We start from the raw sequence: 23,736 nt of genomic DNA on the forward strand, positions 1-23,736 counted from the left end.
CCTATGGGATTGGGTCCACTGCCAAGAGAGGCCTTCAATGCCTAGTTTAAAAATCTTGCTTCAAGACCTGTGGAGCTTTGGGTTGAGTTAGGTAGCAGTGCTCAGGTTGTTTTTAAAATGCCAACAAGCAGAAACTTGGGAACCGAAGGGACTAAGGCACCTCAGGAGTTAGGTGGCAGCTGAGTGGTAGCTTTGAACATGTCAATGGTGCCTAAATGCTGGACTTAGGTGCATTTTTCTTCTGTATTTGTACAGCACCTAGCACAATGGGGTCCTGTTCTCTAACTGGGGCTCCTACAGGCTATGGTAAAACAAATAATAAAGAAGCAGATAGGTGCTGGATTACCTCTATGGATCTGGGCCTGGCTCTGTTTGATAAATAGTCCCTGCTGCCCTCTGTGAAGATGGCCAATCTTTGTTCAGGAGGTAGACCAGGGGCAGGGATCAGGGAGGAAGATTATTGGGCGTAAGGCAAAAGGTATGAAAGTGCATGTGATTGTAGAGGTGCTGAGAAATGAAGGAGAAAATGAAGAAGACATTGATTTTCATTATGGTAATTCTAATCCATCATTTGTTGTTATTATTATTTACAGTAGATGGAGCTTGTTAAAAAAAAGTTTTAAGGGAAACTTTCCATTAAAAATAATACATTTAAATTGTCACACTTTCGCTACAATATTGGAAAAAATTTACTGCATATGGGGGCAACTCCAATAGGGTTGTACTCAGCATTGTGCCTGATGCTGGAGAACTGCACTGTAGCAATGCATGCAGGAAAATACTAGCTGTAAGCTGATGAAAAGAAGGGGATTTGCCAAGGGAAAAGTAATAGGAGGAGCTTCAGGAAAATAGATGAGACTGTGTCTCCAATTGTGGCGCTGTGGCCGAAAAGAGCTAATGTGATCCTGGGATGTATGAACAAGTGAATCTTGAGCAGGAGTATAGAGGTTATTTTATCTGCCATCATTTTAAAGTCTCTGTTAAAGTCTTCTGCTGGGGGTGTATCTGCTTGGGTGAGTCGACCAGATTCCCTGCACTCTCCTTCTCCTGCCACATACAGTCTTCTGCTGAAGTGGTATTAGCAGGACTAATCAGAAGTCTCGGTGCAAACACCCCATTGAGATGCATGGGCCAGTTCACACAGCGCGGAGAGATGACATTAGGCTGCCTGCAGATTCTGGCCAAGGTTGCTGCAGTGTTTCAACTTGAGTCACATTTTCACAGTTTTCTTCACTACCATGAGGGCTAGGAACTTTCCTTTATAAAAAATGAATGCTGAGATTCTGATTTAATCACATGACACCAGAAGCTGTGGCCTTGGGCAGCTATACTTAGAATGCCTATGCTTTAATCTCACTCTGGTGATGGTGATAGTATCGAAACTGATAGACAGGGCAGGAAGAGATGAAAAAGAGATGAAGAGACATGTCTGGCATTTAGGAGGAGCAGAAAATGTTGGGGCAGATTAAGGTCTTGGCACTAGTATGGGGACACGAGGAAATGAGAGGGACTGGAGGTGAAGAGAGCATGGAGAGGGATGGAAAGTATGTCGCTGAAGGAAAGATCATAGAGTACAGTTGTAGGAAATCAAGGGCATGGGGGAGAAGGCGGAATTTGAGACTGACAGGGAAATGAAACTGATATATGCTCCAGACACCGCCAATCCAAACGGGGGATGGAGCCATAGCATGAGGTTGAGGCCACCAGAGAGTCCTGTGTCACGTGCCATTGACTATGGACGGCCTTAATCCAGCGCTGGACCCACCAAGATACAGGAATCCCTTTGCAGACCCACTATCTAGCAAAGGAATCTTTCCTCAAGCTCAGCATCAGGGCTTCAGTTGGCCTGAAGGCATCTCTTTGTCCTCAAGGTTTTTTGCACCTATTTCAGCTGTCCCCAGCAGAAAGAAGGCCTTAGATCGACTGCCTGTGCCACCCGGGAGGGAATTGCTGGTGCAGTGCAGGAACAAAGCTATCCCTAGTGTTGTGAAACTCAGCGGGCTACCTAGTTTCTGATGTGCCATAGGGTGAGGTTCTTTACTCTCTAGTCCACCTCCCTAGCTCCACTCATGACAAACGTCCCTCTGGAGGGAGTTCAAAGGAGCTTCGCAGGAGGCAGATGTGTAATGCGGAAGACCGGTGCTTCTGGCAGAGGGTTGGCAGGCCTGTAGAATCAGCTGCACAGATTATGCTAATTTGCTAAAAGGGAGTTTTGTCAGAAACAATATTGTCCCATTATGTTATGGATGCTTGATTCACTCGGGCCACCCTTTAAACAAATGTTGATCTTTTTTTTTTTTTGTCCCCCCAACACAAACTGCAAACATGCCCTTTCGCTCCAAACAGCGCATCAATTTGAAAGTGCCCAGAGTTAAAGCCAAGTGCAAGAGCCAGCTATTTTGATAGCGGCTACCCCCAAATGTCAGGAATAAATTACCTGTCCCATTTAAAACCAGCCACCTGCACTGTCATCTTTTCAGCAACTTTTAAATCCCTCGCCCTGAGAAGTCTCACCAATGCCGACGAGAAACACTAACAGCTGCCTTTTGTTGTGCATTAGGCTGTTTGTGCTGAACAGAGATTTGCTGGAAGAATTGCTGCTTCTGGAGCAGCTTCCCCAGTGCGCAAAAATTGGACATAAAGGTGCATTACAAAGGGAATTGCATTTTCTCTCTGGTTTCCCTTTCTGCACAAAGAATTATTTATGAGGCTGCCCGTGCTTTTTCGAGTGTGTGTGCATGTGTGTGAGGTTAGACTAGTACTGTGTTCACACATAATTTGAGTATAGACAAAAAGGCAAAATTTAAAAAAAATAAAGTCCCCTTTTGTCATCGCATATGCAATAATTCTGCAGGGAGAACGGCCCATTATCCACCGACATCCAAAGAGACGTTATTTTGTTCGACACCCCTGGAGCTGCACAAATGACAGTCAGCAGGCGTCAAGCCGTCTTCTTGGAAAGAAAAAAAAAGAAAGAAAGCTGGCATCTCCCTCACTGGCGCATCTGGTGAGTTTGAATGGCGTTTGCTGGCATGGGTTTGCAAAATTAATTACATTCCAAAGCCTTGTCACAAACAATAAACCCTTGTGCCAAAGGCTGATCTTTCGCTTTCTGCCAGATGTAATGCATCTGCTTCTCTTTATTGGGTTTAATCCTATTTGGCATCAATCGCTCAGTAAACAATGCTGCTAGAAGTTGGAGACGAAAAGTGGAGGGATTCAGAAAAGGCACCCAATAGTAGTGGAAGAGATGTCGCATTAAGAAACTTAGCAATATGATTGATGGATGGCATGACAATATGGACATCAGCTCTAAAATGGGAGGTGCCACATGACATCCACTCTCCTGTGGGAATGTATTTTACTGGATAGTGCAGAAGACTGGGTATCAGGAGTTCTGGATCCCATTGCCAGTTCTGCCATTGACTCATTATCTAACCTGGTACAAGGCACTCTTTGTGGGGCAGATTCCCAGAGCCATCCAGCAGGGAGAAGGGTGACAAAGGTGGTTTTCTGCCATCTTTGCACCTTACTGCTCTCTCCCTGATCCTTTTGGCCACTAGAGGCCAAATCAGCTCCCAGTGCAAGCTAGCGCAATCCAGATTGCAACAAGGTTGCTCTGACTTGCACTAGCAGAGGGCAGCTCCCAAGGAGCCACGCCGCTGGCCAGCATAGCCAGAGTACATCATACTCTGGCCCTTCCAGACATACACTTGCTCTATCCCACTGCCTCCTATGCCAGCTCAGGATTCCCCCCCACACACAAGATTTTCCCCAAGTCAGATTGATGGGAACCATGAGGGGAGAGGGGCTCACTTTCCTCCGTAGCGTGTGGGTGCAGGACACTTGCTAGGATTATCTGGGTGTATCTCAACCATTTCCCAGGCACTGGTGCACCTCGGTCTCTTCTATTCTGTCCCTATGTCACATACTAGTCTAGTCTTGTGTGGGCTGTAATGCTTTGGTCTGGTTTCGGTGGTTGGATTTAGTGTGTGGGTGCTAGGTGGTGTTGGTGGTCTGTGATATACAAGAGGTCAGACAAGATGATTAAGTGGTCCCTTCTGGCCATAAACTCTATGACTCTATGAGACACTGATTTAAGGCAGATTTAAATCCTATTTGTGCCATTGGAGAAGCACAAAAGGGAATGAGAAGGGGACCAGGGATCTGACTCTGTGTCTTAATTTACCCATCTCAATATAATACTTATTGTACTTCCATCAGAAGGGTGTTATAAGGCTCAGTCAATTAACTGATGTATATAAAATCCTTTGAGATCCTTGGACAAAAGGCACTATGGAACTGCAAAATATTGCTATCATTCCTGACCCAAATCTATTACAGTTGTGAATTTGTATTTTTTTATTTGGGAGCAAGTTCACCTTATTGTACATGTTGACTGCAGGCTGAAGCCAATGAGTTGTCCTGTCAAGTTCTGACTATAAGAGGTCTCCTTCCCCAGCTTGTGGTTTGAGTTGTAGGGCTCAGCAACACCGTCTCCATTAGCTGCCACTGCAGAACAATTCAATTCTGACTCTAGGAATATAGTACCAAATGCGTCAGGAGCCGCAGAGAAGGTGAGATTTGAATTAAACAGCAGATGGTGCCCATCAGAGCAGTTCCTTGTTGTGTGGGATCCCACAATGGGTTTACCAAATGCAAAGGGAGGACAGGAAAGGGTGAATTCAGGGAAGTGGGAAGAGGTGTGATGAGTCATCCCTGAGTTACCTCTGAGCCTACCTGAGCCTGATGGAGGATCTGTGAGCCAGAGAGATTCTGACAAGAGGCCAGCAGCATGCACTCTGGAACAGAAATAGCTGGAAGGATCAGAGTCCTTGTTGAGATATCCTATATTTTCCTCCTTCTTTAAAAGGGAGGTGAGGGTAGCCTTAACTTATCAAAGACTAGTTTCCAAGGGCTGTTCAAGATTTGTAACAGTGATTATTTTAACCAAGCTACTTTTGCCGATTCATAGGTGCAGTTGACCATACAAATCTACCAGCAATGGCTCTAGGCCAGTGGTTTTCAATCTGTGGCCCATGAACCCCTCAGGGTCCGCAGCCTATGTCTAAGGGGTCCGCAAAAGGTTGTCATTACTATAGAACAGTGGTTTTCAACCAGGGGTCTGCAGATTATGTCTAAGATTTCCAAAAGGGTCCACACCTCAATTCAACATTTTTTAGGGGTCCTCAAATGAAAAAAAGTTTGAAACTCACAGCTCTAAGCAGTGTGGTCTTGTGGACAGCAGAGTGGACTGAGACTCAGAAGGTTTAATCTTGGATCTGCCACTGGGTGACGTCAGTCAAGTTATTTTACTTTTCTGTGCCTGCTTCCTCCTCTATCATATAGAAAAATATGATCCTGACCTCCTTTGTGAAATGCTTTGAGATGCATGGATGGAAGGTGCTATATCAAAGTTAGGGTGTACTATTAACATTGATCCCTTTGTGGGACTATGACAGCCAGGCTCAAAGCCCTTGCCCCCTTATTCCTGTTAGTGGTCACTATGGGCCTGACAGACTTTCCACTGACTTCACTGGGCTTTGGGTCAAGCCCTGCATAAGACTGAATTTTGACCCTCATGCTGGATAGGTTAAAGTATGTTTTCTGGATGCTCAACTCATTACCTCAGTGCTTCATAACCCTCATAAAAAAGTTTCCTTAACTAATATAACCCAGGATGTTTTTATTATCCATATTAAATGCAGAATCCTAAATTCAGAATCCTAACAAGCTCAAGGCCTGAGTCGTATATTGTGGCAATGAGTTGCACATATAATAAATATATATTCCCTTTTATTAGGGTGACCAGTTATCCCAATTTTATAGGGACAGTCCTGATTTTGGGGTCTTTTTCTTATATAGGCTCCTATTACCACCTGTTCCAATTTTTCACATTTGCTGTCTGGTCACCCTACCTTTTATCAACTTCAAATTGATTTCCTTTCACTCTCATCAGATGTACCCACTCTTGTACTACGATCAAAGGTAAATAGTAGCCCTCGATTCACCTTGGGCATATCATTTTCATTTGTATATTCTGTCCCCTATCTCAGGCTTCATCCAAAGTTCACTGAAGGCAATGGAAAATCTCCAGCTGACTTCAACAACATTTGGATACTCCAACTCTCTAAACTGCAGATTGTAGTAGCCTGTATAGCTCCACACATCAGTATTCTATTTCCCAGTTGTCATTTTCAGACCACAGGATACTATTATCTATGCAATTTTGTTGTAATAATGGAATGCCTTTTGGAGTTCTGTGGCAAAGTACATTGGAGTTACTTAAACATTTCCTTTTTCCACTACAGAAAAGTTCATTGTATTGGGGTTCTGCTTCACCAGCACCTATTTGCAGAGATGCTGCAACTGCGGCTTAGCATGCTAGCCATGTGTATGCAGACTGACTTCCTGGTGTCTCCTCCAAACCTTTCCTTCCTGAAACCTGTGCTCCTCCTTTAGTTCCCTTCCAAGTTGCTATAATAATAATAATAATAATTAATTCTTTTCTCTTCAAACTGCAAAGATAAAAAAACCCCTGTGAGCTGGAAAAAATAGACCTGGATTCTAAATTTCAGTTCACACAGATTTAAATCAGAAGAAACTCCACTAAAGTCAGGTACACTACTGAGATCAGATTCAGACCCAAAAGACCAGATCCTCATTATAAATCAATGAAGCTGAGTCAGTTCACACCAGCTGAGGATCTGGCTTATGGAATACAAAACATGTTTTTGTGGTTATTTTTTTCTCACAGTTATACACTGATGTGGTGCTCATCACAATCGTGAAAATTACAAAGGGGGAATAGATGACAACTTGTGCAATTACCTGTTGACATATTAGGGGCAAATTAGACATTTAATAATTGGCCATCTCTATCTGTGGAACAGGTTAAAATAAGAGATGGGAAGGGCAATGTGAGAGTGGGGATGAAAAAGTGGATTAGACCTATTATGCCATTTTTAACTGTCAAGCCAAAATACAATTTGATAGGCTATAAACTGTGAAATAGTAACCGCAAATGGGAGATGCAGTGACACATAATAGCATAAGAGGGAGCCGGAAATAATGCCGAGCTAATTTCACTTTAAAACATATAACATTCTCCATTGCTTCAGTATCATGAGTCATCATTGCTGATGTCATTAATTTGCAGTACAACGGCAAGATAATGGCAGGTCTGCATGCAACACAGCAGGTAAATGCAGGTCTAAAATGAGTGATCTGCCTCATAATGGGGCCCTGTGAATGAAGACTGTGTCAGTAAATAAGGATCAATGAATTATTACACATTCTGTCTTTTGTTCTCTCCCTCCAACAATGCATCTCCATCCAGCTCTCTGGAAAATGCTAAACCTCTGTGCCTTAAAATGAACATTAGAAATGGAAATAATGTATTTGGTCAGCTAGTCCATCCTCCTGCTTGTACTGGATTGTTTCCTGCAGTATATTTGGTTTTTATTCTTTTTCCAGGTCAACTTTTAACTTGTTCAAACAAGGGGATTGGCACCAATTCTTGGTGAGACTTCCACAAGACTTCATGGTGAGCAGTGTTTCCTTGATGTTCATCCTGCCTTTTCCTTGTTCGGGTTCAACATTATTCTTTTTGTGGAATCACTCCTTATTTTCGTGTGTGATTACCTAACTGCATTTGTTTGCTTCTAATTTTATTTTTCTAATATTCCTTGCACTTGTCATCTCAAGTCTCTAACAGCTAAGCCTCCATCACTTATGGGGTAGGTAAATGCTGTTCATATCTATTTTACAGATAGGAATATTGAGGCAGAGGTTAAGGGGGTGGGGGGAATACCAAAACAAGACACTCCACTGAACATGCTACTCTCCCATAGGAAGAGGGGAGAACAAATAGCACATGACATATGTGTAGCCATGTTGCTTAATGCCCTACTTGATCATGCTCAGATACTGCCTCCATGAGCAGGTCATAAGAACCCACATAAAATAGATTTGTCCATAGTCACACAGCTGGACTGAGAAAAGAAGCCAGGACTCCTGACTACCAATCTTTTCCTCTAGCCATTAAACCACCGTATTTAAAAAGATGGTTGAAGGGAATAAATTCTGGAAAACAATAAAGACAGAGCCTTAAAATTGGTAGTGGTAAAAAGTAAACAAAGAGGGAGGTTTTCAAAGGCTTAAAAACAATTAACACCCAAGTCCTACTGAAAGTTAATGGGAGTTGGCCACCTAATTCCCTTCTGTGCCTTTGAAAACCTTCCCCAAAGCTCCTATATAAGCAAAAGCAGTTCACATAACTTAGATAAACCTGATTGTCTTCTCACGCTGATATAAATGAGGAGTAACTCCACTTATGGCAGTAGAGATACACCAGGATAAAACTGGGTAGAGAGAGCAATCTGGCTTTCTGTGTTTTAAAATGGGCTTTAATATCCTCATGAATATTCCTTTCCACTGAGGAAGTCATATTTTCTCACTGAAACCAAAAACAACAACAACAAACAATAGAGCCTAACACTATTTGACAGGGATTGCTTAGGAGAAAGATGGGGAAGTAAGTTACTCAGGACTTCTGAACCTACAGAGCCTGACATGGACCACTACCCAGAACCAGGACACCGGACATACACAGAGCCTGTGCTGACCAAAGAGACCAGTGTTCAGTAAGTCACAGACCACATAATTACTAAATTACAGAGTACAAAAACCATGCACTGCTTCCAATTATAATGTGAAAGGGCAACTTCACAGTTGCACTACTTGGTAACGCTGGGGAAAGGCAAAGAAAAATGTGTGAAAGGCCTAATGAGGTGTGTGGGAGGAAGTTGCTGCAGTTTACAGGCTTTTCATGTTGTTAGCTCCTACAATGTGTCACCATTCTACTGAGAGAGGGGTGGGGGAGTCATTTTCTCACTGGTCTAACTGAGATGAGCGTAAATACAGATTTTTCCTTGCTTAACTTCTTACCACACTGATCTGACACAATTTATTAAAAGGAGCTGTTCAAGATTCCCACCAGAAAAAATCTCAGAGAATTTCAGTGACTGGCAGGTCTTTTTACTCTCTGGGAGAGTCACTTGTGTATTCTAGAGGGTGTGAGGAATGTTTCCTTGAAATCCTCAAAAAGGGAAGGTGAGGAAAAAAGAGACAAAGGCCCAGCTCCTCCATGATATTTAGGATTTAGGACCCAGATCCACAAAGGGACTTAGGCGCTGCAATGTGGGTGTATCTACCCAGGAAATGCTGTTGCGGTATAGACACTTCCTACAGTGACGAAAGAACCCCTTCCATCGCTGTAGTAAATCCAGCTCTCTGAGAAGTGGTAGGTAGGTAGACAAAAGAATTCTTCCATTGATCTTGTGGTGCCTACACTGGGCTTAGGTCGGCTTAGCTTTATCTCTCAGAGGAGTGAATTTTTCACACCTCTGAGTAATGTAGCTAGGTCAACCTAACTTTGTAATATAGATCAGCCATAAGTGTCACAACACCTAACTTTTAGGTGCCTAGAAAATCCCAGGAACAACACTATGATCCTGAAAGCTGGAGTTAGGTGCCTAGGATCCTATACAGTGAGTGAGGAGAGAGAAGCCCCTAAGAATTTGATCAACAAAAACTAGCATGCTGGGTGGGGAGCCACCTATGCTAGCCAATGGGAGGCGCCAATGAGAGGGATGTGTCCTAAGCCCCACCTCTCTCATGGTGATAGGTGTTTAAGTCCAGGGAGTCACCTATCTCTGGTAGTTATACACGAAAGGAACCCTGTCTCCTAGAGTCAGGCCACTTAGGTATCTACATAGATTCTTGCAGGAATGAATTAGGCTCCTGCCTCACTCTACATGAAAAGACTGCCGGAGGAACAGGATAACTATTTAAGTATTTATCCACAGTGGAACAGTCATTGGGCCAGAGAGAGCAAGCAAGAAAGAGAATGACACTCTAGCCCAGCGGTTAGCAAGCCAATCACAAAGGTGGATAATGCCAGGTCCAGTTCCCCTGCTCCAATCACTCATTCATTATTTATCCACAGTGGAGCAGCTCAGACAGGAGACACTGAGGGAGACCCATATCAGAATATCCTATAGCTTAGTGGTAAGAGCATCTCTCCTGAGAAGTGGAAGACTCCCTGTTCTAGCAGATGGGGGAATTTAACCTGGGTCTCCCGCATCCCAGGTGACATCTCTAATCACTGGGCTAAAATTTAACAGGTGAGTACCCTCATCAGCCTCATCCAGACAGGTTTTGAATTGGATATGATCCCGGCTCAGACATCACCTACCGGATCAGGGCCTTCTTCTAGTTTGTGGATTGCTCTAGGGCTTTGGTGGAAAATATGTGAATGAACACTTAGAGTGAGGCAGAAGTGTTCATGCCCAGAGGAGGAAACTTAGAAAGTGAGGGAACTTTTACCCTGAACACTTAGGTGCTGAATGAATTTAGGTGCCTACAGGTTTGGCAGCAGTTTTGTGGATTGTAATGGAGTCTAAAACAAGAGCTGAGGGGTCTAAGTCTGGAGCTTAGATGCCTAAGTACCTTTGTGGATCAGGGCCAAAGTCCTTAGCAACCTAGGGAATGTAAAACTGGGTCTGCAGGACCTAAGTCTACAGACTCAGTGTTTCCAAGACCACGATTTTGTGTTCACACTGCATAGTGAACCTGCATTTACAATTTCTGGATCTGGGTCTCAAAACCATGCTGACACCTCCATAGTGCAGCACACACACCTGAATCCAACCTGATTCTGGGGGCATATCCCAGTTGATTTCAAGGTTCCTAGCACTCTCCCTAGCTGTAGCTGCTCTGGGCCTTGGTTCATGATGTATTGTGGGGGAAATTGTCTGTCTATCCCACCGCTCTTGACCAGAAGTTGTAACAGCCCACTAACACATCATCATCATCATCAAACACACATAGTCTACTGAGGAGTGTTGCGCTAGCCAGCATGACCACAACTGACAGCACCGCACCAGGCATCATGTAGTGAAGTTCCCAGATCTGGCTCAATCCTGAAAATCCATGAATCTCTGGGGTGGCCCCACAGGTAGTGCCAGGTAGGGTCAGAGCATGCATACCTTCTTGTGTCGATAGAGAATTTGAGAGAATGGTGTGCCAGGCTGTTCTTGTCCATCCTGGCTACAGGGCCAAAAAAATTCCATTCCACTTTTGAATATAATGATCGACTGAAGGAAGGCCTGATAAGGAATGTCTTTATTGCTCTCTAAGTCTGCCTGTAACAGGGTCCAGGTTTCTGACCATATACCAATACAGGTAGTACACAGGTCTGATAGATCCTGAACTTTGTCTCAGCACATAGACCTCAGCAAGACATGAACTTCATGCAGGAGGTGGTGAGATCTATTTGTTGAAGAATGTTTGGTTTGCTGCAACTTTTATCTTTGCTCACAGCTTAGGCAAATAAGCTTGCCAAAGCTCTCCACAATACTCAACACCAGCTGCATCAGGGACTCTGGTGGCCCAGCTCTGAGGTTCTGGAGCTTGGTCTTCTGCCATGAGATGTTCAACCCTATAGTGCAGGCAGCATCTTGGAGACTTGGAGGGCACGGCTGAAATTATCTGATTTCTATACAAGCAGGGCAGTGTCATCAGAGTAATCTTGGTCAGCGAACACTTCTTGATTACAACATGTGGAGCAGCAAGTCCTAATAGCCAGTCGATAGCTCGACAGAATAGTGCTGGGATGAGAATGCATCTTTATCACACACCTGAGGTTTTGAGGAAGAATGGCAAAACTGTGAACCAATGTGTACTCTCATACTGGGACCAGTGTGAAGATCGTACACTAGATTTAGCAGAACCTCTGGAACACCAACCCATGTCAGTGCTGAACAGTCGACCAATTAAAAAAAAACACTTTGGTATCAATATATGCAACGTGAAGCAGGCAGTCAAATTCCTTGTCCAGCTCAGCCAGAAGCTAGGACAGCATCCATTGTCAAGTGCCCAACAGTGAAACCTGATTGCTGTGGCTGAAGTCTGTTAAGGAGCAGCTGCATCTTACCAAGCAGAATGTGAGCCAAAACTCTTCTACAAAAAGAAAAGGAGTACTTGTGGCACCTTAGACACTAACAAATTTATTTGAGCATAAGCTTTCGTGAGCTAAATTTGTTAGTTTCTAAAGTGCCACAAGTCCTCCTTTTCTTTTTGCAGATACAAACCAACACAGCTGCTACTCTGAAAACTTTTCTAGGGAACAATAACAATGGGATCGGCCTGTAATTGCCACACTTGGTTTCAAATCCTTTGCCTTTTGTACAAGGACATTGTAATGACATCTTTCCATTCTGCTGGTACTTTGCGTGATGCCCACACTTTAAAAACAGCTGATGCAGGCTGATGCTCACTTGTTCTGACCAGTTTAAGTGGGATATCATGAAATTCCAGCAGTATGTCCATTCTGTAATTTTTGGATGGCCTGTTGTGACTATTGGGCCAAGAAAATCTGTCCCTATTGTGAACTCAAATGTAAAAAGTATGAAAAAGTTCATAAGATGCTATCTTTCATAAGAAAAACAGGTCAAGTTGTTGATGACACTGAATGTTGTGACAACTTCAAGAGAACCAGACAAAGAAGCTGGATCAGCCTAACTGAAAAAACCACACTGTTATAATCCAAGGACTGTTAAAATCATGCTTGGTAAAAACAGAAGATGTGGAACCAGAAGTTAATAGACCAAAATTGGTACGATAGATATTAGGTCTAACTGGTAGACTGAATAATGAGGGGGATGAACTATGATGACCCCTCTTCCCCTTTTTTGAGTTCCTTAAAGAGAGACTTTGAGAAAATACATGGTCAGTTCAGTTCAGCTCTCCCTCTCATCTCCTATCCCACCTTCCACCCCATCTCATCCCCCAAACTCCCAGCACTGCAGCTCACCTCAGCTTATCTTGACTCAGGCATAAAACAATTTTCCCAAGAGGAAGGCCAGCTGAACTTAATCTTGCTCAAGGAACTTTGTTTTCACCAGTGTGTGCTGAAAGTCATCAAATGATCATGACATCCAATCCTTTAGTCCATCAGTGGAAATCTCTAACCGCCAGCACTTGCAGAGGCACATTAAATCCTGCATTGTTTTTGTGCCCCTATGCCCCATATTCTTCATAGAGATATGGTTATGATATGATTATGGCATCACTAAGATGTATTTTATCCAAGATGGGTCATGTGAGGTATCATTGAAAAGAGTATGATTTACTGAATATGATTATCCTATTTGTATGCATGTATCATTTTTATATCTGAAGTTGAGAATATTGTCTATGCATCTATTACAAATGTGTTTACACCTGGGAAATGCCCAATTGACAGAATGCAGTCAGTCTGGATGGCTCGCTGGGAAGGGCCATTAGGAAGAACAATAGGTCTTTGAAGATGCCAATCTCCCACCAGGAAGCCTTCCTGAGTTATGGCTGTATGGACATGTGACCAAGTCATCTGGTATTGGACTCCATGATGATACTAGTGTTTTTCCACTGACTGGGTGTGGGAATCACACTGGGAGACAAAGGATTCCCTCCATATGCAAAGACTATTTAAGGCAGGGGAATGACATCATGGTTCATTCTTCATTGAAAAAGGACTGCTGGAAACACCAGAGAACAAAAAGACTGGACTGGGGAGAAGGGCTAAGCCCAGGCTAGAGGGTTGTCTGGCCTGTGAAAGATATATATGGAGTTTTAAGCTGCAAGCAGGTACAGCTTGCCTTGAAGAACCTCTTCAATCTGCCTAAAACAACATTTAGGGTGAAAATTTGCTACTTATAACCAGTTTCTTTAGTATATTAAGCTTACATTGCATGTTTGTTTTATTTGCTAGGTAATCTGCTTTGATCTGTTTGCTAGCCCTTATAATCACTTAAAATCTATCTTTTGTAGTTAATAAACTTGCTTTTGCTTGGTCTAAAACCAGGGTGTGTGGAAATCATAACTTGGAGCAGCAAGCTGTGTATATCCCTCTCCACATTGAGGGAGGGGACGAATTTCATGAGCTTATGCTATACAGTTCTCTGTGCAGCGCAAGATGGTATAATTTTGGGTTTACCTTCTGTGTGGGGGGTTGTACTTTAATACTGGGCAATTCCTTAGTTAAACCTACCCATGCAGAGCTGTTCTCAGCATCTGTGTGTATAGCTGCAGCTGGGTGTGTCCCTACCTGTATGTGGTTAAGTGCAGTCTGAAGCCCGGGAAAGGGTTTGACAGGCTGTATAGCAGTACAGTGTAAAGGGAACCCAGGCTGGTGAGTCAGGCGGGCTCAGTGGTATCTCAGTTCCAAGTGGCACCCCGTGAGGGAACCCATCACAGTTTTCCCTGCCCTTGTTGTGTTATTTCCTGCCCCTACCTCCCCCGCCACCCCTTTTCTTTCCTATCTCTACTCTTGGCTTTTCACTGAATCCTGAAATCAGCTATGCTGTGTTAATCCAAGCCTGCCTTTTCTAAGAGGAAAACATCCCTGACCAGATTGTAAACCAGGATCCAAGCAGCTGGTGTCATGGTTGACTTCCCAACCAAAAGCATCCACTCATAGCGAACCCACAGTCCAATGTTCCAAAAACATCATCAAAAGCCGTATTTCACCCATCTTTTCTATCCAGTCTCTCCTCTGCCTGGAATCTGTCTGTTTATTAGGAACAGGACAAGTAAATGAACTCTATACATCAGGACTGAGAGGAAAATTAATCCTTTCCTTTTCATCAAAGAAAGATTGTTCTGAAAATAATAGACACTGCCTCCAAAAAGAGAAAGACTTCTAAGGTTTTGACTAAATTTGTCTTGCATAATCACTCAAACACAGTTTCAGTATAAATGCCTGTTTTAATTTCTTGTGTTTAAGCAATATATTTTTAATTGGAATAAATGCCTCTGAGTGTTTGTCAAGTAACTGAGTAAAACCAAGGCCTCATGCTCAAATAAATTGGTTAGTCTCTAAGGTGCCACAAGTACTCCTTTTCTGTTTAAAATAACTCCAAACCTCCATATCACTGTTTAATGTTGGATAGTGGAAGTGTTTATAAACAACTTTTAACTCTTTGAGTATTTGAGATCAATATCCGTACAACAGGCCTTCTATACTTCCTCAAGTGAGGGAAGACAAGCGTCTGTGCCTGGGTCTGCAGCCATGTGATTTGCCAGGTCACATAGCTCTGGACAGTTGTCAATAGGTATATGATTCGGCATGCTTTTATAATGTTCATGTTTTCCATCAGTCCAGGACCTCATCCACCGACAAGCAGGGAGAGCTGTCTGGTTTTGTGAGGGGGATGTTAGAAGGCTGTTTATGGCTGCTAGCCAGGTGCTTGATGGCTCTGTATGCAGGATGCAGATTGCTATAGTTTACACCATTCTCCGCTTTGCCGGCCAGGGAGTTGATGTAGATCTCACAGTCACATTTTGCAATGGCCTGGAAAATGACTTTCAGCTGTTTACATTCTTGGACATTTCCCTGTGCACATTTTTGCTAATATATCAAAGGCCTCTTCAGAAAGCAAAGGTTTCTTGCATGACCGTCTGACACCCATTGTTCCATCAGTGACATGTAATATACCGTTACATATATCACTCAGGTGATCTCCATGTTGTCTGAGAGGTATGGAGGTTACATATGTGATTCTCAAAGTCCTGTGTGTATTTCACAGTTTCAACAAGACCATGAAATAGATGCTCAACATTGTGCTGTTGGTGGGTGCCTTGTTTGCAAGAAGTTGGAAAATGCAGAGAGTGCTAGCAACTAGCCTATGGTCTAAGTTTGCTGGTGCTCCTGAATGATAGGGATTCTGATAGGTCCCTTAGGATTCCCCAAATGACAACACCACCTGACTTTTGACATTGTGTGCCTCCGAGGACTTATCTGTTATGGGGTCCTGGTGTAGATGTCTTAACAATCATCACTGGACCTAGCTATCAAACAATGGACATGCCATGAAGGAAATTGGTCACATCCTCATCAGAAATCACTCTATAGTGAAATTTCACCATGTTTTCGGCAGCACAGAAGCACAAGCCAACATGTCCATCTGAGTCATAGTCACTCTCCCAGCAACCAGAGCCAACACCATGAATGAAGCGCTGTTGGAAAAATGTTCCCTAAGTCAGCTTGTGCTTTCACACCTATTTCAAGAAACAGGCAGAGCATCCTTGAGATGCCGGTGGGCCTCATGCCAGCATTTTTGGACCTACCAAAGGCACCTCTTGAAGGGGGATGCAGCCATGGCAGACTCCAATTGTCTGATGCTTCGCATAACTCTTACTCTAGCTGCAAATTCCCCATAGGTAGACTGGTGTTTCTGGAGCAGGATCACGGGCACTGATCAGTGTAATCACATTGCCACGCAGACCTGGGATGACCAGCAGTGGTTGCCGCATGAAGAAGTGGATGCTTCTGGAGTTTTGTGAGCAGCTTGTCCTGACCCTCGAGCATCAGGACCCACATATGAGGGAGGCCATTCTGGTCCAGAAGTGGATTGCTATAGACATCTGGAAGCTAGCTAGCCCAATCACTACAGGTCTTCGGCTAACCAGTTTGGTGTTGGCAAGTTGATTGTGGGAAAGTTGTGGTGGTAGAGGTTGGTGAGGCAATCAGGACTGTGATTTACCCAAGTGTAGTGGGCATAATACCAGTTTTGAGAAAATATGCTTTCCAAACTGCGGTGATGCCACTCATGGTACTCATGTGCCCATCCTTTGCCCTCCACAAGGAGCACAGAGTATATAAACTGCAAAGGGTACCACTCCATCATTATGTAGGCCCCAGTCAAAAACAGAGACTGCTTCATGGACACTAACATGGGCAGTACTGGCAAACTGCATAATGCCAGGGTTTTCCACAGATCAGGACTTTATCTTTATATACAGGCTGGAACCCTACTCCCACCTGATAACATTATTATTGTGACAAAGTTCCTGCTCTACCTTGGTGGGTCTTGTGCTTATTGGCGGATTTGCTCGCCTGGGAGCTTCACGGCAGCCCTCAGCTTGGCCGTTTTTCTGAACCCACACTCCAGGTCGACTCCTCCTGTGTCTGACCAGGAGTTGGGAGGATTTGGGGGGAACCCGGGCCCACCCTCTACTCCGGGTTCCAGCCCAGGGCCCTGTGGAATGCAGCTGTCTAGAGTGCCTCCTGGAACAGCTGTGTGACAGCTACAACTCCCTGGGCTACTTCCCCATGGCCTTCTCCCAACACCTTCTTTGTCCTTACCACAGGACCTTCCTCCTGGTGGCTGATAATGCTTGTACTCCTCAGTTCTCCAGCAGTATGCGTTCTCACTCTCAGCTCCTAGCGCCTCTTGCTCCCTGCTCCTCACACGCACACCACAAACTGAAGTGAGCTCCTTTTTAAAACCCAGGTGCCCTGATTAGCCTGCCTTAATTGATTCTAGCAGCTTCTTGATTGGCTGCAGGTGTTCTAATCAGCCTGTCTTAATTGTCTCCAGAAGGTTCCTGGTTGTTCTGGAACCTTCCCTGTTACATTACCCAGGGAAAAGGGACCTACTTAACCTGGGGCTAATATATCTGCCTTCTATTACTCTCCTATAGCCATCTGGCCCGACCCTGACACATTATACATGGAGTAACTATCCCCACTGTTATTCTAGGAGACCCCATGTACCCTCTTTTGCCAAGGCTTGTGAAACTGTACCCTGATCTTCGAGGTTCTGGCAAAAGAAGGTTTAATTACACACTCAGTAGCCATAGGATCGTGGTTGAAATCCCACTGGTGCTGTTTGCAGGACCATTTGGATGCCAGTGTTATCAATAGTCTCTGGATTATTGTGCCCTTCTGTGCTCTGCACAATGTCTGCAAGGACAAAGGGGATCCATTTCACTGGGAGTGGTCTCAGGATACAGCTGGACTGCTGGACCTGTACACTCAGCCAGAAAGTGCACCTGTCATTCCTGGGGCAGGATCTACACATGCAACAGAACTCAGGGATACTTTTTGCTCCCACATTACGGGATAGCACAGCTCCATGGATGAGGGGAAATAGTATGTGTATGAATGTATGTGGTAATATGAATAGTGATTGAAATATTTTCAGGGAGGGGAAGATGGCTCCCATTCACACTTCCTACAAGAGGCAGTAGTTCTTATTAATTTGATTTTATGGATATGATGGATTATATTTTGTCTTATAGGCATTTTTTATCTGTATTCTATAAAATGGCCATATACTTCAACCACCACTTATGGATTGCTATGATGTAGAATCATAGAACTGGAAGGAACCTCGAGAGGTCATCAAGTCCAGTTCCCTGAACTCAAGTCTGGACTAAGTATTATCTAGACGATCCCTGACAAGTGCTCTTAAAAATCCCTAGTGATCGAAATTCCACAACCGCCCTAGGCAATTTATTCCCGTGCTTAACCACTCTGACAGTTAGGAAGTTTTTCCTAATGTCCAACCTAAACTGCCCTTTCTTCAGTTTAAGCCCATTGCTTCTTGTCCTATCCTCAGAGGTTAAGAAAAACAATTTTCCTACCTCCTCCTTGTAACGGCCTTTTATGTACTTGAAAACTGTTATCATGTCCCCTCTCAGTCTTCTCTTCTCCAGACTAAACAAACCCAGTTTTTTTCACTCTTCCCTCATAGGTCAAGTTTTCTAGACCTTTAATCATTTTTGTTGCTCTTCTTTGGACTCTCTCCAATTTGTTCACATCTTTCCTGAAATGTGGTGCCCAGAACTGGACACAATACTCCAGTTGAGGCCTAATCAGAGCATAGTAGAGCAGAAGAATTACTTCCCCTGTCTTGCTTACAATACTCCTGCTAATACATCCCAGAATTATGTTTGCTTTTTTTGCAACGATTAACACGGTTGACACAGATTTAGCTTGTGATCCACTATGACACCCAGATCCCTTTCTCAGTACCCCTTCCTAGGCAGTCATTTCCCATTTTGTATGTGCACAACTGACTGTTCCTTCCTAAGTGGAGTACTTTGCATTTGTCCTTATTGAATTTCATCCTATTTATTTCAGACCATTTCTCCAGTTTGTCCAGATCACTGAGGCTTGACAAAGCCCTGGCTGGGATGATTTAGTTGGGTACTGGTCCTGCTTTGAGCAGGGGGGTTGGACTAGATGACCTCCTGCGGTCCCTTCCAACCCTGATATTCTATGATTCTATGATTTTGAATTTTAATCCTATCCTCCAAAGCACTTGCAACACCTCCCAGGTTGGTATCATCTGCAAACTTTATAGGTGTACTTTCTATTCCATTATCTAAATCATTGAAGAAGATATTGAACAGAACAGGACCCAGAACCGATCCCTGTGGGACCCCACTCACTATCCCCTTCCAGCATGACTGTGATTTTCCAACCAGTTATGCACCCACCTTATAGTAGCTCCATCTAGGTTGTATTTCCCTAGTTTGTTTATGAGAAGATCATGTGAGACAGTTTCAAAAGCCTTACTAAAGTCAAGATATACCACATCTACTTCTTCCTCCCTATCCACAAGGCTTGTTACCCTGTCAAAGAAAGCTATCAGGTTGGTTTGATATGATTTGTTCTTGACAAATTCATTCTGACTGTTATCACCTTATTATCTGCTAGGTGTTTGTAAATTGATTGCTTAATTATTTGCTCTATTATATGTCCAGGTACAGAAGTTAAGCTGATTGGTCTGAAATTCACCGGGTTGTCCTTATTTCCCTTTTTATAGATGAGCACTATATTTGCCCTCTTCCAGTATTCTGGAACGTCTCCCGTCTTCTATGACTTTTCAAAGATAATTGCTAATGGCCCAGATATCTCCTCAGTCAGCTCCTTGAGTATTCTAGGATGCATTTCATCAGGCCCTGGTGATCTGAAGACATCTAACTTGTCTAAGTCATTTTTGACTTGTTCTTTCCCTATTTTAGACTCTGATCCTACCTCATTTTCACTGGCATTCACTGTGTTAGATGTCCAATCGCCACCAACCTTCTTGGTGAAAACCCAAACAAAGAAGTCATTAAGCATCTCTGCCATTTCCGCATTTTCTGTTATTATTTTTCCCCACTCATTCAGTAAAGGGCCTACACTGACCTTGGTCTTCCTCCTGCTTCTAACGTATTTGTAGAATGTTTTCTTGTTTCCTTTTATGTCCCTAACTAGTTTGACCTCGTTTTGTGTCTTGGCTTTTCTAATTTTGTCCTTACATACTTGTGTTATTTGTTTATATTCATCCTTTGTAATTTGACTGAGTTTCCACTTTTTGTATGACTCCTTTTTGAGTTTTAGATCATTGAAGATCTCCTGGTCAAGCCAGGGTGGTCTCTTGCCATACTTCCTATTTCTTCTACGCAGGGGATAGTTTGCTCTTTTGCCCTTAATAATGCCTCTTTGAAAAACTGCCAACTGTCTTCAGTTGTTTTTCCCCTCAGACTTACTTCCCATGGGATTTCACCTACCAACTCCCTGAGTTGCTAAAGTCTGCCTTCTTGAAATCCATTGTCTTTGTTGTGCTGTTCTCCCTCCTACCATGAACTCTACCATTTCACAATCACTTTCACTCATGTTGCCTTCCACTTTCAAATTCTCAACCAGTTCCTCCCTATTTGTCAAAATCAAATCTATAACATCGTCCCCCCCCCCAGTAGCTTTCTCTACCTTCTGAAACAAAAAATTGTCTCCAATACATTCCAAGAACTTGTTGGATAATATGTGTCCTGCTGTGTTATTTTCCCAACAGATGTCTGGGTAGTTGAAGTCCCCCATCACCACCAAGTCCTGTGCTTTGGATGATTTTGTTAGTTGTTTAAAAAAAGCCTCATCCACCCCTTCTTCCTGGTTTGGTGGTCTGTAGTAGCCCCCTACCATGACATCACCCTTGTTTTTTATCCCTTCGAGCCTTACCCAGAGATTTTCCGCAAGTCTGTCTCTTATTTCTATCTCAACTTCAGTCTAAGTGTATACATTTTTAATATATAAGGGAACTTTTCCCTTTTTTCCCTGCCTGTCCTTCCTGAGTAAGCTGTATCCTTTTATACCAATATTCCAGTCATGCCTATTATCCCACCAAGTCTCCGTGATGCCAATTATGTCATAGTTGTGTTTATTTCCTAGCATTTTGAGTTCTTCCTGCTTATTCCCAATACTTCTTGCATTAGTATACAGACATCTAAGATACTGATTTGATCCCCCCCTCCCCGTTCTGTCTTGTCTCTCCCTTATTTCTGCTATAACAGCCCATGCTCCCCCGAGATTCTGACCTTTCTCCCAAGTCTCCATGTTTTTGACTTACCTGTCGGCTTTGGTCACCTGCCCCTTTTGAACTTAGTTTAAAGCCCTCCTCACTAGGTTAGCCAGTCTGTCGGCAAATATGTCTTCCCCTTCTTCAATAGGTGGACCCCATCTCTGTTTAACAGTCCTTCTTCCTGGAACAGCATCCCGTGATCAAGGAAGCCGAAGCCTTCCTGGTGACACCATCCTCGCAGCCAGGCATTCACCTCCATCCTCGCAGCCAGGCATCTGTCTCTGCCTGGGCCCCTACCCTTGACTGAAAGGACTGAAGAGAACATCACTTGCGCTCCCAACTCCCTCACCCTTGCTCCCAGAGTCCTGTAGTCACTTCTGATTTTCTGGGGGTCATACCTCGCAGGATCATTGGTGCCCACATGGATGAGTAGCATGGGGTAGTAGTCAGAAGGCTGTATGATCCATGACAATCCCTCCATATCATCTCAGATGGGGGCCCCTGGCAGACAGCATACCTCCCAGGATGCCATGCCAGGGCTACAGATGGGTGCCTCTGTCCCCCTCAGAAGAGAGTTGAGCTTTAGAAAAGATCATAAATAATCCTCATGATATCACACCTGTGTGCATACAAAACACTTTATTTCTAGACATGCATTAATTAAAAACTGACAATATTAAAAAACTGATAGCCAGGTCAGCTGCCATCAAAGCCCCAAGACCAATTTTTTGTATAAAAACAATAATGAAAACAAATAGAGAACCGTGCTCATAAAATCAGTGCAAAAACAGTGAACATTACACATAAAACACTCCAGCTCAGTTTCGCTAATTCTGAGTGTCCCCGCCGTTATGTTCTCTAGGCCCTTCTAGTGTGTTTTGCCACACTGGCCGCTGCTGCACAGGAGTAGAGGAATGAACAGGGTACATTTGCCCATTCCATCTTCTGTCCATTTCTTGTGGTATAGACCATCCAACCACAGAATTACACAAAGGGTACCCGGACTCCAGGAGATGGTAGTGTGGTGGCAACTCAGGGCATGGAGACAGGGCAGACACAGGTGGAGCTGGAACTGGGTCTGGAGCCTGTAGTCTCTCTGCCATGAGTGCAAGCAGCCGCTCAATTAGTTCTTTCTGCTGAGGGCTATCTTCCTTCCTCAAGCACCATTCATGCTCCAGAAACTGAGCTGATAATCTTTCCTCACACTCTGCGGCCTTTCTCTGTTTGACAGGCTGGCCTGCATCCTTCTGCCATTGGTATTGCAGCTGCTGGTTGGCCTTATCCAAGATGTCAACCATTAATTCTTTACGTGCCAGCTTCTTCCTTGACCCCAGTATGGATGTGAACCTCGCAAGACTTCTGTTTGACTGTGGTTGCCCTGCAGAGGTAGAAGGGCCTGCCACAACAAATGAAATAATATACTATTATATACTGAGTATATCAAAAATGGATTGATTTCACCTGTAGCAAAAGTGGCTGTGGAATCTTAAGGTCAAAAATGATATTTTTTTATCATTGGGTTTCATTATGTTCTGAGGGGGAAAATTCAGTTCTCAGACACCCCTTGGACACTTCGAAGAGGTGAGCAGAGCAAAAAGCCATCAGACATTATGATAAGGTCTAATTTACAAAATCAGTTTAGATTATTTCCAAAATTCCAGACCACTGTTCCCTTATGGGGAGGCAGGAGGTTTCGGGGACACCACTTCCATGGTTTATTGCCTATGGTTTTACAATCCTTTTAGACAGTCAACTTTCTGGGAGATATAACAGTTCTATCCTGAATGGCAAAGGGATCTTCTATTCCAGGCTACCACAGGCAGGCCTGACTTGTATGTTAATGAGCTTTTTTAGGCTGATGGTGACTAACCAGCACATGAATTAATAGAGAGGGCTAGTGACAATACAGAGAAGACCCTAATACACATGTCCTGCCCTGATATATGACCACCCGTCTGGAGTTCCTGCTCTGGGAAAAGTTTTCAATCACCAGCAAACAGGATTGGGTGAAAATTCATGGGGGAATCAACAGGATGCTGTGGTAGCCTGCAGGTGTATTTCAACCTCCCTGAAATCTCTGCATTCATCCAGGCACCCCAGTGCAACTTGGGCACATAATACAGCACCCATGGATGATATATAAATATACTGGACAATTTGGATCCATAATACAGCACCCATGGACTATATACATAACTCAGGGACAATCCAGACTCATAATAGGGTACATCACCTAAATATCAGCCCTCTGTCCCCAGGCTCATACTTATGCAACAAAGGACCACAAAACACTCCGCTCCCTGGTGTTTCGGGACTCATAATATGGGTTCCATAGACTACATACAACCCCCCAGTGCATTTCAGAAAGTTAATACAGCACCTATGGTCTACACACACACACACAAACACGATCCCCCATTACAGGTACCTGGAATGCATGTGTTCAGAACAAAGGGATAATGGTACCAGAGAAACAGGTTAGAAAACTGATTGGTTAAAGCAAGTTTCAGATAACGTACTGTACCTTTCACTTGTAAACAGGTAGGGTATAAAAGGATGG

The 23,736-nt window shown here is 43.7% G+C and overlaps 1 long non-coding RNA gene across 1 annotated transcript in view; it reads right to left on the minus strand.

The window, feature by feature from the left end:
• Positions 1-21,874: 21,874 nt before the first annotated feature.
• Positions 21,875-23,736, minus strand: part of LOC142072097 (uncharacterized) — a 176,873-nt gene continuing 175,011 nt past the window's right edge. Inside the window, exon 3 of the long non-coding RNA XR_012668359.1 lies at positions 21,875-22,572. This is a non-coding gene — a long non-coding RNA (uncharacterized LOC142072097). The remainder of the gene's footprint in view (positions 22,573-23,736) is intronic.

The sequence above is a fragment of the Caretta caretta genome, chromosome 5, assembly GCF_965140235.1.
Source record: "Caretta caretta isolate rCarCar2 chromosome 5, rCarCar1.hap1, whole genome shotgun sequence".
Classification (NCBI taxonomy): Eukaryota; Metazoa; Chordata; order Testudines; family Cheloniidae; genus Caretta; species Caretta caretta.